This window comes from Phalacrocorax carbo, chromosome 17, assembly GCF_963921805.1.
Source record: "Phalacrocorax carbo chromosome 17, bPhaCar2.1, whole genome shotgun sequence".
In the NCBI taxonomy this organism is placed as follows: Eukaryota; Metazoa; Chordata; class Aves; order Suliformes; family Phalacrocoracidae; genus Phalacrocorax; species Phalacrocorax carbo.
In genome coordinates, this window is record NC_087529.1 from 8,184,940 (window position 1) to 8,198,353 (window position 13,414).

At 43.2% G+C, this 13,414-nt stretch overlaps 1 long non-coding RNA gene across 1 annotated transcript in view; it reads right to left on the reverse strand.

The window, feature by feature from the left end:
- LOC135316119 (uncharacterized) overlaps positions 1-13,369 on the reverse strand; it is a 281,933-nt gene extending 268,564 nt beyond the window's left edge. The window contains exon 1 of the long non-coding RNA XR_010375570.1: positions 11,811-13,369. This is a non-coding gene — a long non-coding RNA (uncharacterized LOC135316119). The remainder of the gene's footprint in view (positions 1-11,810) is intronic.
- Positions 13,370-13,414: the final 45 nt, after the last annotated feature.

A 13,414-nucleotide genomic window follows, 5' to 3' on the forward strand; every position in this document is an offset into this window, starting at 1 on the left:
TGATGCCAGGAACCAGAGGGTGTGTGAGAAACTGGACAGCATGGCCCATGAAGGAACGGAAGTTAGTAGGGAAGGCAGCAAAAATAGCATGGGGAGCAGCTCTCAAAAAAACCCACCTTATTCCCCCTCCCATCAACCACAAGGAGAGTGGGCTGAGACTCTGATTCCAGGCCTGTTTGTTGCTTGTTTTTAAACATCTTCTCTCCTATAATGTCATTATCCACATGAATGAAGACTGGTTATCTAAAATGGCTCCCCAGGGGAGCAGGGAGGGAGGCAGAAGAGGAGGAACGCCATTATTTCATGATGGGATCTGAAGTAGTAGGGGATTTCCTTGTGGGTTCCAGAGGACTGAAACAATTTGAGATGCATCATCCTAGTGTTTCACTGCTTACTATTTTGACACCACATTATTGCTTAGCACCTGAAACTGATCTGATGGAAGACGTGACCACAGCCATGTTTTCTGCTCTACTACTAACTTGTTTGCCATTCTCCATTCTCAGAAAGAAATGAGAATGTTTTCTAATGTGTTAAAGTGATAGGAAAAAATAAAAAAAAAAGGAAGGAAAAGATAAGACAATCTGAAGAGACCACAAGCGGCCACAAATACAGTACAGCATTTAAATAATTTTCTTCTTACATGAGCCCAGACAAGCCTGCTGGAGGTGCAGATTTCTCCCATCAAAAGATAAGTGTAGGTTCCCTTCACTTCCCTCCCTACATAAAGGCTAATATTTCTGTTCTTGCAAATTGAAGGTCAAAGTGGCAGTTTCTGTGCAAAAAGCTTCTCCTACCAACTGCACAAGGAAGAAAAATTACCTACTATGGCTTAGCACCACCCTGGCACTATCAGCAGCTTTTCAAGTGGCAGATCACACGTGGAAGGTAGGGAGCCAAGCCACTAAATCACCTCCTGCTATCCAGCAACCCTGTCAGCAGCAAGGCAAAGCACGTTTTTCATGCTTTGCTTCAAACAAGACTGACAACACCACGGCAGCCCCAACACCACCTTGTATTTAATAAGTCAGCTGAGATATTAAAGTGGGCTCTATTTTGCCAGTTGGCCCTAATGAGAACTGCTTTTCAGGAGCTGCCTAGTTCAGACAGGTACGTGACTGAGGCTCAGTGTCTGCCCTCGCAGAGTGAATCCTGATGCCACGAGGGGGTGCAAAAAAGAGGCTTGCAGCTGGGAAAAGACAACGGTTACATGATGCTGTGTGTACAATCCTGTTACACTGCTCTAGTGAAAACCGCTCCAGGAGAGTTGTAGCAGTGGAAAATAAAAGTAGGTGCCTGGTGGTGGAGCTTTTATGAAGTGGGTTTTCCTTGCCACGCTGCAAAGCTCCTGTGCAGGCAGACTGTGCCTCTTACTTCAGTGGCCACCATTACCTGAAGTTTCAGGCAGGGTCACTGAAATCTCCCAGCAGAGTTGTGTTCTGCAGACTGACTCACCATTTCAGAGTTGAAGCCTGCTGAACCAGCTTTTCCAAGTCTAATTACTCGCCTGACATTTGATAAATCTCAGTGAACTCCCTTTTTTTGTAAGGGAGAACCTCTAAAATTAATTCTTCTTTGTATTACAGAAATTCCCATCTAGTCTTCCTTTGGAAAAGCTTAACAATCTGTTTATGCTGCAACAGGGTTTCCTGCCCCAACAGATTTTAGAGTATCAGTCCTAGATATGATACACACCTGTTGCATGTTTCTCAGCTTTACATACCAGTGTTTTGCCTGAAAGAGGCAGGTTAATCATAAGATTGTTTGTAAATTCAGCAGGGGAGGGATGGTGTAAGTTTAAAATACCAAACTCATTTAGGACCTAGAAAAGATTTTTGGTGAATTTTGAAACAACAGACCCAGTAACAAAGTCACACTTTTTGTTACTGCCAGTTCAAAAATTCCCAGTATTGTCTCACTACTTGTACATTCAGTTTAAAAATATTTGTTCTACTGTAAAACTTGGCCTCACTAGGTGAGAGCAGATATATCCCAGACTGTTTGCTAAAAAGTAGGTTCATCTTAATTCATCTGAAGAAAGACGATTCACTAGGTGATTCTACAGACACTGAACTGAAACTTATTTAAAACTTGGAATTACAGAACCTTACTTTTCTGTCCTCAGAGAAGAGTTTGCCTGCACAGGTGGTGCACCTTTGGTGACACGGGGTGAAAACAGAGGGAAAATGAGAGTATATAGAGGTCATGCATCTTGGAAAGAAAAGAGGAAGGAAAAGAAAGAAAAGGGGGAAAAAGTACCATGGGAATACAAATTGTTCAACTCTCATTCCTTTGCATAGAATATAAGTATCAGACATGTAACGTGGCCCCAACCAAACGCAGACCCCTAAGACACTCCATCTGTACAAGTAGCAAGCAATCCAAGCATATTTTGGATGATAGATGTAGGACTGGCACGTATTTATCACTTAACTACCTGGAGATTTGGTCATCAGATAAGCAAAAAGACTTTAAAAGCATCTGCCTCACAGCACAGAAATTTAGAAGCTCATACTCTGGAAGTTGCCCAGATCCAAAACCCACTGAACTTGATTTCCATGCTGGTTTTACCCTTAAACGATAGATGGCTCCAAGTCACTTGGTATTTGTACTAGAAAGCCAGAGCAAACAGACAAAGCTGGATAAGGGCTTCTCTGCTACGTGTGCTAACAAAGAAATGGACAAACATGTCAAGCCAAAAGCCAGAGCTCTGGGAAGCGCGTTTGGCAAGGCTGCAGCTCTTAATGGATCCAGAGAGGCTGTAACAGTTTCAAGGTGGAGTGCAGCACTAGCAGTGAAGTCACTCATGATCCTCGGCAGGTGCGGTTGGCATTGGTTGTTTAAGACACCTCCTATGATTGAGGAAAAGGAAGGTACAGTAATAGAGGGAAAACTGGAAATTTGGCCTCCCATAGCATCTAACTGCCTTATGAAGGTGCGACATGATCTACACAGCCGCTGCATGCAGTTACCCTCCTACCAAATCAGCAGCTTCCAAGCTTGATTAGGCTGCGGAGCTAGATAGCATGGGGTTTATATTACAGATCAGAGACTTCTCACAGCTTTTTAAAAAATGCAGTCTGACCTCTGTTCTAAAGCACTTTAGGGAATCTTTGTCCCAGAGCTTGAGAAAAAAGCAGAGCTATGAATTAAAATTGCATTAGTAGTTTCTTTGGTGGTCTATAGAGGAAGAAGACTAGCAGGGAATTTTTTTGCATTTTAAAAAGTATACCCCAAAATTATATGCAGTGCTTTAGCATGGAAACACAGATCTACTAAAAAATAAAAAATAAAGTTTAAGCACTGTATTGCTCAACAGAGAGGAAATGGCATTACTGAAAGACCTCGTACATTAATTACTCTTTCTAGCAACCTCATAATCCTGTACGTCTTTGTGATATCTAGATAAAAGCATAAACCTCATGTTCTTTCTGAAATAACTCTTTCTAAGCAGTTTCATATAGATGAAATGTACAAAATTTGGACACTTTTACTTGCAGTTGGCACTATTTCCAGATGATTTCTTGTTAGTGCTTAGAGAATTTTGATCCATTTGTAGCTGGTCAATGATTTTTTGGTGTCCGTTCCACGTGCAGAGGACGAAGGAATGTCCCACCCCATTAACCAGAGCATGGGTTCCCCAAAAGGATGGGGGTATTTGAAAGCAGGCACAGGATGCAGCAGTCATGCCAGTTTGAAGATCTACTCAGAATTCACATTAATTCAGGGGGAGGTACACAGCTCACATGGAAATGCAGTCAGTCAGAGGAGACCAATGCTCAGCTAAAAAAGCTACACATAGGGTATCCTATTCCACTCTGAATTTCAACCAGATACATATGAGTGTCATTTGTTGTGTGGGAAGAGTGATCCAGATCATGTCATTATTCATCCCATCTGACTCTAAGCATGCAGTACAGGTGAGTTAAACTCTTAATCTAAGATGACTTTATGCATTTCACTGGGATTTCAAAATTCAGCCTGTAATCTTAAGCATTTCAGACGGGTCCAAAAAGCAGTTACTGGTTTAGTGATTTTTCTAGGACATGGACATTTAAGGCTGCAGCATGAAAGTTTGGAACCTTTAATACTTTGGTGGTTCTTTCAATATGACAAAGCAATTCCCCCTCACTATGCAAGTCCAAACCAACAATACAGATTTCTCTTTGGGTCCCATTTGAGGATAAATCTAGCTAGCACCCCCTTTCACCTGCCTTTAGAAGGTAACTTTCTATCAGAAAAAAAAAAGCTAGTAAGATTATTTAATTAATGAAGATAACAACTGCTTTTGTTTCATTTTCCTGGTCCTACTATTTCCCAGCGCTTTTCAAATAAGCCTTTGTTGACAGATCATAACAGTGATTTGGCTTTAAGAAGAATCCAAACCAAGTTTCGGATCAGTGTGCTCCTAAAGGAGGAGAAAATTCCCCAGCCTGGTTCATCTGTACCAGGGAATGGGATAGTACACTGGCAGGTGGAGATCACTCTAAGCAGCACACAACTAGAGAAATGATCGCCCTGGTTATCCCACTGAAGTACAATGGCAGGACCATTCACCTCGTGTTTAGGCGTACTGTCTTTCTGTGCTCAAGAGCCCAGGCGACATCTGACATTCAAGTTGGAAGCTGCTGATTTCAAAGTTCTGTCAGTGACTTGGTCTGCTTCCCAGCAGTGGTATTAACCCAGGCCATATTTCAGCTACCCTTAGCAATTTGAAGCATCGCAAAGCAAGGACATAAGCCTTAGAGGGAGTGGAAACCTTCCTTTCCTACATTTTCTACCAGCAAAATGGTAAAACTCCAAATTAGGAAAAACAGGGCAAAGCACAGAAGGTTCCCACAGGAGAGATGTTAACCCACTTGTTTCAGATTTCAGCCAAGAGGTTTCAACACCACGGTAACCCCAGTGCCTGTACTTTCTGTGTAGTGAACATAGCAACTATACCTCAGCGACTAGCCTGCGGTAATAACTCTACTCACACATTGTATAATGAGGTGCCATCTACAGCCCCAGAAGTTGTTTAACCCTCAAAAGTGACTTATTCCAGGCTATCAGCCAAGTCAATGCTTAAGTAGAATATATGTAGCTGTGATCTTCACAGGCTGGTATTCATCTTGTCTCAGAAATTGTTTAGGGCAGAAAGGTTAAGAAGAATAGAGTGCAGGTTTAAAAAAGATTTGTTTCTAAGAGACACTTCACTAGATTCATTCAATTTAGTAAAAAAACTAAGGTTAGAAGAATGCTTTTTAGAAACTATTGTCTCATAGTTATTTAATACACCGGTTTTCAAAAGGAGACAGAAAGCGGTTAAGAAATGTTGCAGTTCAGTTAGATAAGAAGCTATCTCATTAGTATGGATTAGATCTAAACACCTTAAGAATAGCTGTCAGCCTCCATACAAGGCAAATGCTATACCACTTCCTTTTAGACTCTACAAGCCAAGATACCCAGAGCTTTTAAGAGGTCCTGTCATATCACAGACTTACTGACTAGTCTAATAATACCCCTGAAAGTAAGGAGAAAAACACACTCATCTAGATAAGACAATTAGAACCAGTTTAAATAAAATTCACTGATCAGACAGGCACCATTCTCAAATAGTGTTATTCAGCACAGCATCTCCTATCATAAGAGGAAGGAGTCTTCAGAAAAGCAGAAGAGAGTAAAACTCCTAGTTCTGAGCTTGAACACAGCCCACACACCTCTCTCCCCAGGCAAAGAACCAGCAGAGTCGCTGCTCGGGGTTTTTGTAACAGCACGAGTCCAGTTAATTGGGTTTCATCTGCAGCAGGTGGGTGTTTCCAACACCATTGGCATCTGCTCAGTTAATGTGACCTTGTGTGTAAAGGTAATAGTGTAACTGCAAGCAGACTGGCTTTCTCCAAAATACCAACAACATATGATAACCAAGACTGGAAAAGGGTTTTTTTAACGTTGTTTTAAATGTGTTTGCTTCAGTGTGCAGTTGTTTTCACTCACCCATGTTTATTTCCATGAGATTCCAGATTTGGAATAATGAAGGGGGAAAACCGGGAGCCAGGAAGGAACGGGTTGAGAAGACCGAGGGAAAGGCCAAGCCCGGACTTTGACTGAGGGGCCTCAACAGTTTGGAGAAAGGGGCCAATAGGAGCCTTAAGAATTTAGCAAAGCTCCCCTACCTGCGACAGCTTAGTCTCCATGCATAAGTGCAGGCTGGGACCCGATTTTTCGGGCAGCAGCCCGGCAGAGAAAGGCCTGGTGGTTCTGGCTGCAACAAAATGAATGTGTAGTTATTTGGCTGGAGGTACACAGAAGCAAATGGCAGCTCCTCCATTCATATTAAGTCATTTGTAAAACCCTGAAGATAGAAAAAGGAGTTGCATTTCATTGAAAACAAAGCAATAAGATATCCCAGGCAGCAATAAACCGGCATCCCCGAACATATTCTGAAGATACACAGAAACTAATAGCCCCAAAAGCAACATTTGCAATAAGTCAGAGGTTTTGCATTTACTTTGGCTTTGTTTTTATCCCATTCCCATGGCCCAGGGCACTGCAAGTGAGACAGAGGTATTGTGACAACCCATCCACTCTCCAGAGGGAGGAACGAGGCACTTAGCAATCATTACAACTCACACTGTCCAGGCAGGATCCCAAACCTCCTCGTTCTACCACTGGAATCTACATGCAGGGTCTCTGGAGCAGAAGCAGCGGCAAATAGCCCATCCCTGGAGAGCTATTCTCTGTATAAACAGCTGCATAAACAGCTCTGCAGTGGCAGCCACAATCTGGCTCCGGAGACTTTTATGTCTCCAGTTTCTAATGAGGATCAGTTTAATATTTTTTTAACATCCTGTCTCCCTAATAAAAGTCATCTCCAATGTGGAATTGGCTCTAAGAATTGCAGTCCCCTGATCATAAAATGCTTTCAAGAGATGTGGCACAGTGATCAACACCAAGGTTGGTTTAAGGTTCAGACTGCAGCTTTTGGGAGTCATACAAGTCACTAATTACACGTACAACCCTTAGCACAGCAATGTGTAATGCTGCATACTACTTGGGGAGAGATTCAAAGAGAAATAATGTAGTTTAGCACTAAAGTAAGAACGTTCCCTGTAACATTAAACAGCAGAATTTCCCTCTAAGCAGAGGTTTGTCTATGCCTCCTTAGCAGGTGGCATCCTGAGGCTGTGCTAAAGCCCAGAGGTAACAACTCCTACGCTTGCTGAACAGCAGAGGCCAGGAGCTGGGGCCTCCAGAAGTCATCTTGTACCTGAATTTCCATCTGCCTTCTGAAACATGGTCTTGGCTGTGGAAAGCCTAAAGAGTGCTAGTACTTCATATAGCTAAAGCTCACCCACAGCCTCCCTGGGCAGGACAAAATGGAGCGACTGTCATTGCTGCTCAGGCATCAGAGTGAGATTAGACCTGCAACCAGGCATACCTCAGTCCCACATCAAAGGCAGCAGGGCACAATCTATATTGAATTTGTTTAGGAGTTTCTTTCATTCAACTGTCTTCACTTTGAATGTGTGAAACCCATACGGACCAGCTGTTGAGTACAGATTTGACAGATGTGGCTTGAAAGAACATAGGAAAGTGCGCAGCAGCCTTGGGACTACTTTGTATTAAAGCAGAGAACACAGATTACCTGCGACACAAGAAGTTAAAACTGCCTCAGCCCTGTCCTATATTGGTATACAACTGCCACTTAGTATAATGAAGAAACAGAGAAGAGAAATTGGGAATTTGAAACCTGCAAGATTCCTGGCTGTTAAGATAATAAGCAGTGCTTTGCACGCATATGCTTTTAACACAACCAACCGCAGATCTGACGGGGACAATGAAAGGTAGGCACCGATTAAATTGCACCATTTTCTTTCTGGTCACAAGTGTTACTTCACAGGAGAACTAGTCAGAAGCGTTTCAATAACAAGCTGTTTGCATTCCAAAATAGCCATTTTGTCAGAAGCCTTAAAGACTCCCCAAACGAAAAAAGACAACAAAGTTTAAACTTTTATAGCCTGTCTTGAAAATATTCATGTTTTTCTGAAATTAATTTTAGATGTCTCAAGGAATGGTGTCAAAATGATCTCTAGGTTTTAGCAACAGGGATTCCCTAACAAGGTCAATTTAAAAAAATTTCAGCCATGGTTTCAATCCCATTCTGAAGTATTCAAAGCTAAAACTTTCAATTAAAATTATGAAGAAATCTTCTCCAAGGATGCAGAAATGACAAATGAATTTGGGAAATGCTTTGAAACAAACAAACAAAAAAATTGTCAAGCTTTTGTTTTAGCTTTCCTTTGTTTTCCAGAAGTAGGTGTCATCTTTCAATCAGCACCAACATATAGTATGAGATTTGTGTTCACTATACTTGCATGTGTAATGATGCTGGTATAATTTGCAGCAGATGTACATTTGGGGAGAAATTATTTTCCTCAGAATCTATTTGTGTGGGAGGATGAAGTATGGTTATAATGAAGGTGCTGTGGGAGCTGAATGACTTTGCATCTCAAGTACAGGTGCACTTGGGTGTAACTTAAACATAGTTTGCAATCTCTCTAAATGGAGCATTTATAGCCAATTACACTTGTCATTCACCTTGCAAATACGTCTACCTAATTTAACAGCATATGCAGTAAGCAGAAAAATAAAGGATATTATATTAGTTGACAGCAGAATAGAGGTGTAGATATCAGCATCTGTATATATTGCACATTTGGCAGATTTCTGAACTGAAATACAACAAATTCAAATGGTGGCCTCCAATGCCCTTATTCTCTCTGCATCAGAAGCCTCCTGTCAAATATAATTTCCTCCAGGAAGACATGAATTTAGCTGAGCCTTCCCAAAACCCATCCAAGTGATTTGGACACTCACTTCTCATTAGTATTAACAGCAAACGGGCATGAGCATCTCCTAAACACCTTTAGAAATCTCTGGCACATTTTTTGTGGCTGTTAAATGATTCTTTGGGCAACCTGCACTGGGAATGACAAATTTCACATGTGTTTCCCTGTACTCAGATATCCACAATGTCCATGTACCAAATGTCAAGATCTTCCCTCAAAAAGACAGCTGAGATGTGGTAAGAGGGAGAGGGGAGACAGACTTTTGCTGTGTTTGCATTAAAGGACAAAGTTCACATTCCAAAACTGTCTCCCAATTTCAGGATAATACCACGTTCATTGTCATCTTTTTGTCACCGCCCTAGGCAGGCATGTCACTGCGATGGGAAGAGGGATGCAGAGGAGTTACATGGCTGCATGTGTTGTATGCACTGAATCACAAGCACCGCCTTGGAGAGCGCTAACGTGGAGGGAAAGGAAAGGTGAACTACAAACTACCGACGGTACACCTGATAACATGTCCTACAGAGGGAATGGCTATTCTTCTGAGATCCAAATTTTTAGCGTTACACCTTAGATCATATTTAGTCCCACAGGAAACATCCTTCCTGTCCGTAAGAAGAAAATGTGAACTGAAGAAAAGCAAACTCATTCATAATAAGTGACCATTGATTATATTCTCCCCTTTCCCCACCAAACTGGGGGCCAGAAAAAGGCTTATGAAAGGTTTCATTCCTGTGATATCCAGCTTCAACTGCTCACACCCTTAGAAGCCAGCAAGCCTTGTAAGCCACTTCTCAAACCAAAAGCACTGTGAATCCTTTCAGACTGAACTGCCATCTACCACTCTGTTTGATTTCACCATTAAGCCTCTAGTAGCTTTTCCTTTCAAAGCCCCAACAAAGTCTTACCAACAAATATATATGCAAATAAGTGAGTAATATTAAGCTTTGTAACTCCCTTACATGGCTTCTTGATCTGTTATTTAACTGACGTCACTTCCCCCCTTTTTTTTCCAAAAGTATTTCATGTATATATGTCTGTTTTCTATAATCTCCATTTCTCTTATCTCTTGTATTTTAATAAACCACATGTCCAGATTCAGTATCTTCTTTAGCAGCCAGAGAGGGAGATATATTTGTTCATTGCAGTTATTAAAATTCTAAACATCTCCCTCCCTTTATTTGATTTTAGTGAGATTCTGGACATTTTCTCAATACCTAGAAGATTGGATTCATTGGAATTAACTCGGAAAGAAGTCTTGCATCAAAACTTTCATTTCAGTTCAAAACCGCATCAATTTAAGGTATTCCCAGAAGATTTGGACAAGGTAAACCTTTTTTTATGAACTGTTTTCAACACTAGTTTAAGATGAAACTAAAATTGTTTTTTGCTACTTAACAGTGAGAAAAAACCCACAAACAAAACCTGAGACCATTATTTCACTTTTGTGCATATTTTAATTCCTGACAGGACTCCTGCTGGCCACTTTGCTTAAGCAAGGACATATTTAAACCTTTAAATCTGACTTTTGGGGCTTTATCTTCCCTGTATTAATGGAATAAACTATTTAAAACAGAGTTCTACTTTCCGAGGGGTCTCTCTACTAGTCTGCCATTGATGACTTTTACACAGAGAGAGTATTATGTTAAGAGGCTCATCTCAGCAATTCCAGTATTAGCTACCAAGAGAGACACCAGCAGTGATTCGTCGCTGATCCTTTGAGAAACAGCAGTGATTTGTCTCCTAGTTTTCTCTCAGCTTTCTGTGAACTAACTCAGTGTCCTGTAGTTTTGTGGAAAGACGCTCACTGGATATATTGCTCTAGTCACAGCTGTTTAAAGGTACATCTTGGCCAAAGTGGGAGTTGGAGGAGTTTATTCAAATAAGACTGTAAATCCCAAAGTAACTTTAATTCCTCTCTGTGCAAACATACTTTCCCACTCAGAGTAAGAGCAGTAGATGCACACTGCAACTTCAGGGGAAGAAAGTGCTTATGTGGAAAACTTATGAGCAGTGGCCAAAACCAGGGGCCTTCACTCCCATGCCAGTTGAAACTTTCCTATTGCTTCCTAATGTCATCTCAGACCTGTTAGCCACAGAAAGCTCAGAAGATGCATAGTTTCAACTTTCCACACATTCCCTTGTGGCCACAGTGGAAGAACAGCAAAATTAATGCTCCAGGCTCTGGAGTCTTCAGCTACATTGCTCAAAAGAAAGAGTGCTGGAATTAAGAGTGCCCCAGCTTTGCTGTTCTTATTCCCAGGCCTTTCAAAAGCAACCAAACATCAGTCTGTTTCCCACTGAAGAAATTAATCTGAAACTCATGCTTTCTCCCAGCAGCATTCTGCCACCTGCCTGTGCATACTGCATTTCATCATGGGTCAGGTCATCCATCTCCACTCTCAGCACTGCTCTCTGGAGGGGAGCTCTCCTACTTCACTTACCTGTCCATGCTGCCATCTAAACACCCTCCAGACTGAAAAGAGCCAGAAAGCAATTCATCTCACCCTAACTCAAGCCTCTGAAATGCCCTCTGCAGGTTCCTCTACCGATTATAAACAAAGGCTAGTTGCTGACTTATGGACAGCAAAAGTTAGGGAAGCGAATCCTACTGCTGAGACATTGCTCAGCTGCCTTATTTAAATCCAATAATGACGCACTGCAGTGACTGTCAGCCCTTGAGTCTTATCTTTCCACCTCTTTTACCAAGCTCAAACACACAATGAATAAGAGGTCTCACCAGCGGGGATGCTGTGAACACTGTGCTGTGCTCTGTGCTCTCTGTAAGCTTACTCTGAACACTGTACCCACCACATCTTTTCCTAAGTTTTATCATTTTCTTCCTCTCTAAGAGGTCGGTGTTAATGCAAACTGTTGCACCAGTCGCTGCTGGTTCTGCAAGTAATTTCTCAATGGTACATCTTTTTCAAAGCAATTTGAACAATTAATGATGTAACATTAAACTCATACACATACATTTAATCCAAGTCTGTCAAGTGGTCTTGGAGCTGAATGCATACAGCCTTTTGGTTCAGCATTTTAAAACTGGAGCATAGTGCTAGTCTGGATGCCTTCCACGCAAAGTCAATACCAGTCAAGAAGTCCTTCGTGAACTCCCTGAATCCTTCTGCAATTCCTCTTCTGTGACTCAAAGCCCATGTTGAATTTGGTTAGGGGAGCTTGTTTCGTTCTTTTGTTTTGGGGTTTCCACCACTTCTGGCCCATAAGGGTTAGGAGGGTGTGTTTCTTTTCTGAGATCACGGATTGAACACGTTGTCCAAGAGCGAAGTATTGCAATGTAAAGTACTACGAAGTAATGCAGACTGCTTTATAGCCAGATCCTATTGATCAGAAATGCTTATCTCATGGACTTCATCCCAGTTCTGTGACCAGACGTAGTTGTTATGCTCATCCACAGCGCCAAACAGTGCAGTTTGGGTAGCTGAAGTTTGGTGCACTGAGAAAAACAGGAAGACTGCCTGTAGCTCACCTTGCAACTAGCTGGAGGCCAGTAAAAAGACGTGACAGGTGTCTGGTGAAGCAAATTCTGCACCTTACACCTCCTACTCTGCCTTTGACGTATAGCAAAGCAGGTCAGGGACAGCCCAGCAGCAATAACGTACACAGCATCCTTTTTCAGGGTGAAGGCAGGCATCCTGTTGGTAGTGTGTATGGCATCCACTCCGGCCTCCTCAGCAGCCTCCTGGCACAGTGCAACAGCGCTTCCAGCAGAGAAACTGGGACAGCTGCCACCACCACAGAGCCAACAGCTGGGCTGCAGGCATGTGCCCATCTGTACTGGGATCAAGGGATGTTTTCAAGGGGATGGGCTGATACAGCAGCACCTCAGGGCTTGTACAAACACCCAAGAGGGCTCTTGAAGGGCCTGTGTGGGGAGGCCAAACATAGGGCAGCACCTCAAGGTCACACAAACACGGTGTAGTGCTCTTGTAGGGATCATTTCAGGAGGTTGGGTGATAGAGCAGCACTTCAGGCATCAGTGCAGGTGTAGTCTAGCACTCTTGGAAGACCCTTTTGAAGGCCCAGTGACACGGCACCACCTTAGGCCTGCATGAACATGGCATAGCACTCCCTAAGTGTCCCTTCGGAAGGCCAGGTGACATGGCAGCACCCCAGGCCCGTGCAAACACAGCGTAGCACTCTCAAGAGGGCAAATTTCACGGACTGCATGGATACATGGATAGGAATGCGACTCGGACCTGCACAAACACTGCGTGGCACCCCTGGAGGGCCGATTTGGTAAAGCCGGGGATAGGGGCATTGCCTCAGACCTGTCCCAACACAGTGCAGTGCTCTCAGAGGGCCAGTTGTGGAAGCTCACAGCAGGACACCGCCTCAGGCCCAAGGGCGGGCCATCCCCTCACGGCCGGGAGCAGGAACATCCCCTCAGCCCCACCATCGCCTCAGCCGCGCCCGAGGCGGGAACGCCATCCCTCAGTACCGGCGCGTGGCGAGGCGGGGCCTGCGCTCGGGGGCGAGGCCAGTGCCGCATGAGCGGGGCCACCTGCCGTGACGGCCGCTTCACGCATGCGCGCCGCCTGGGCGCCACTTTCGGGCGG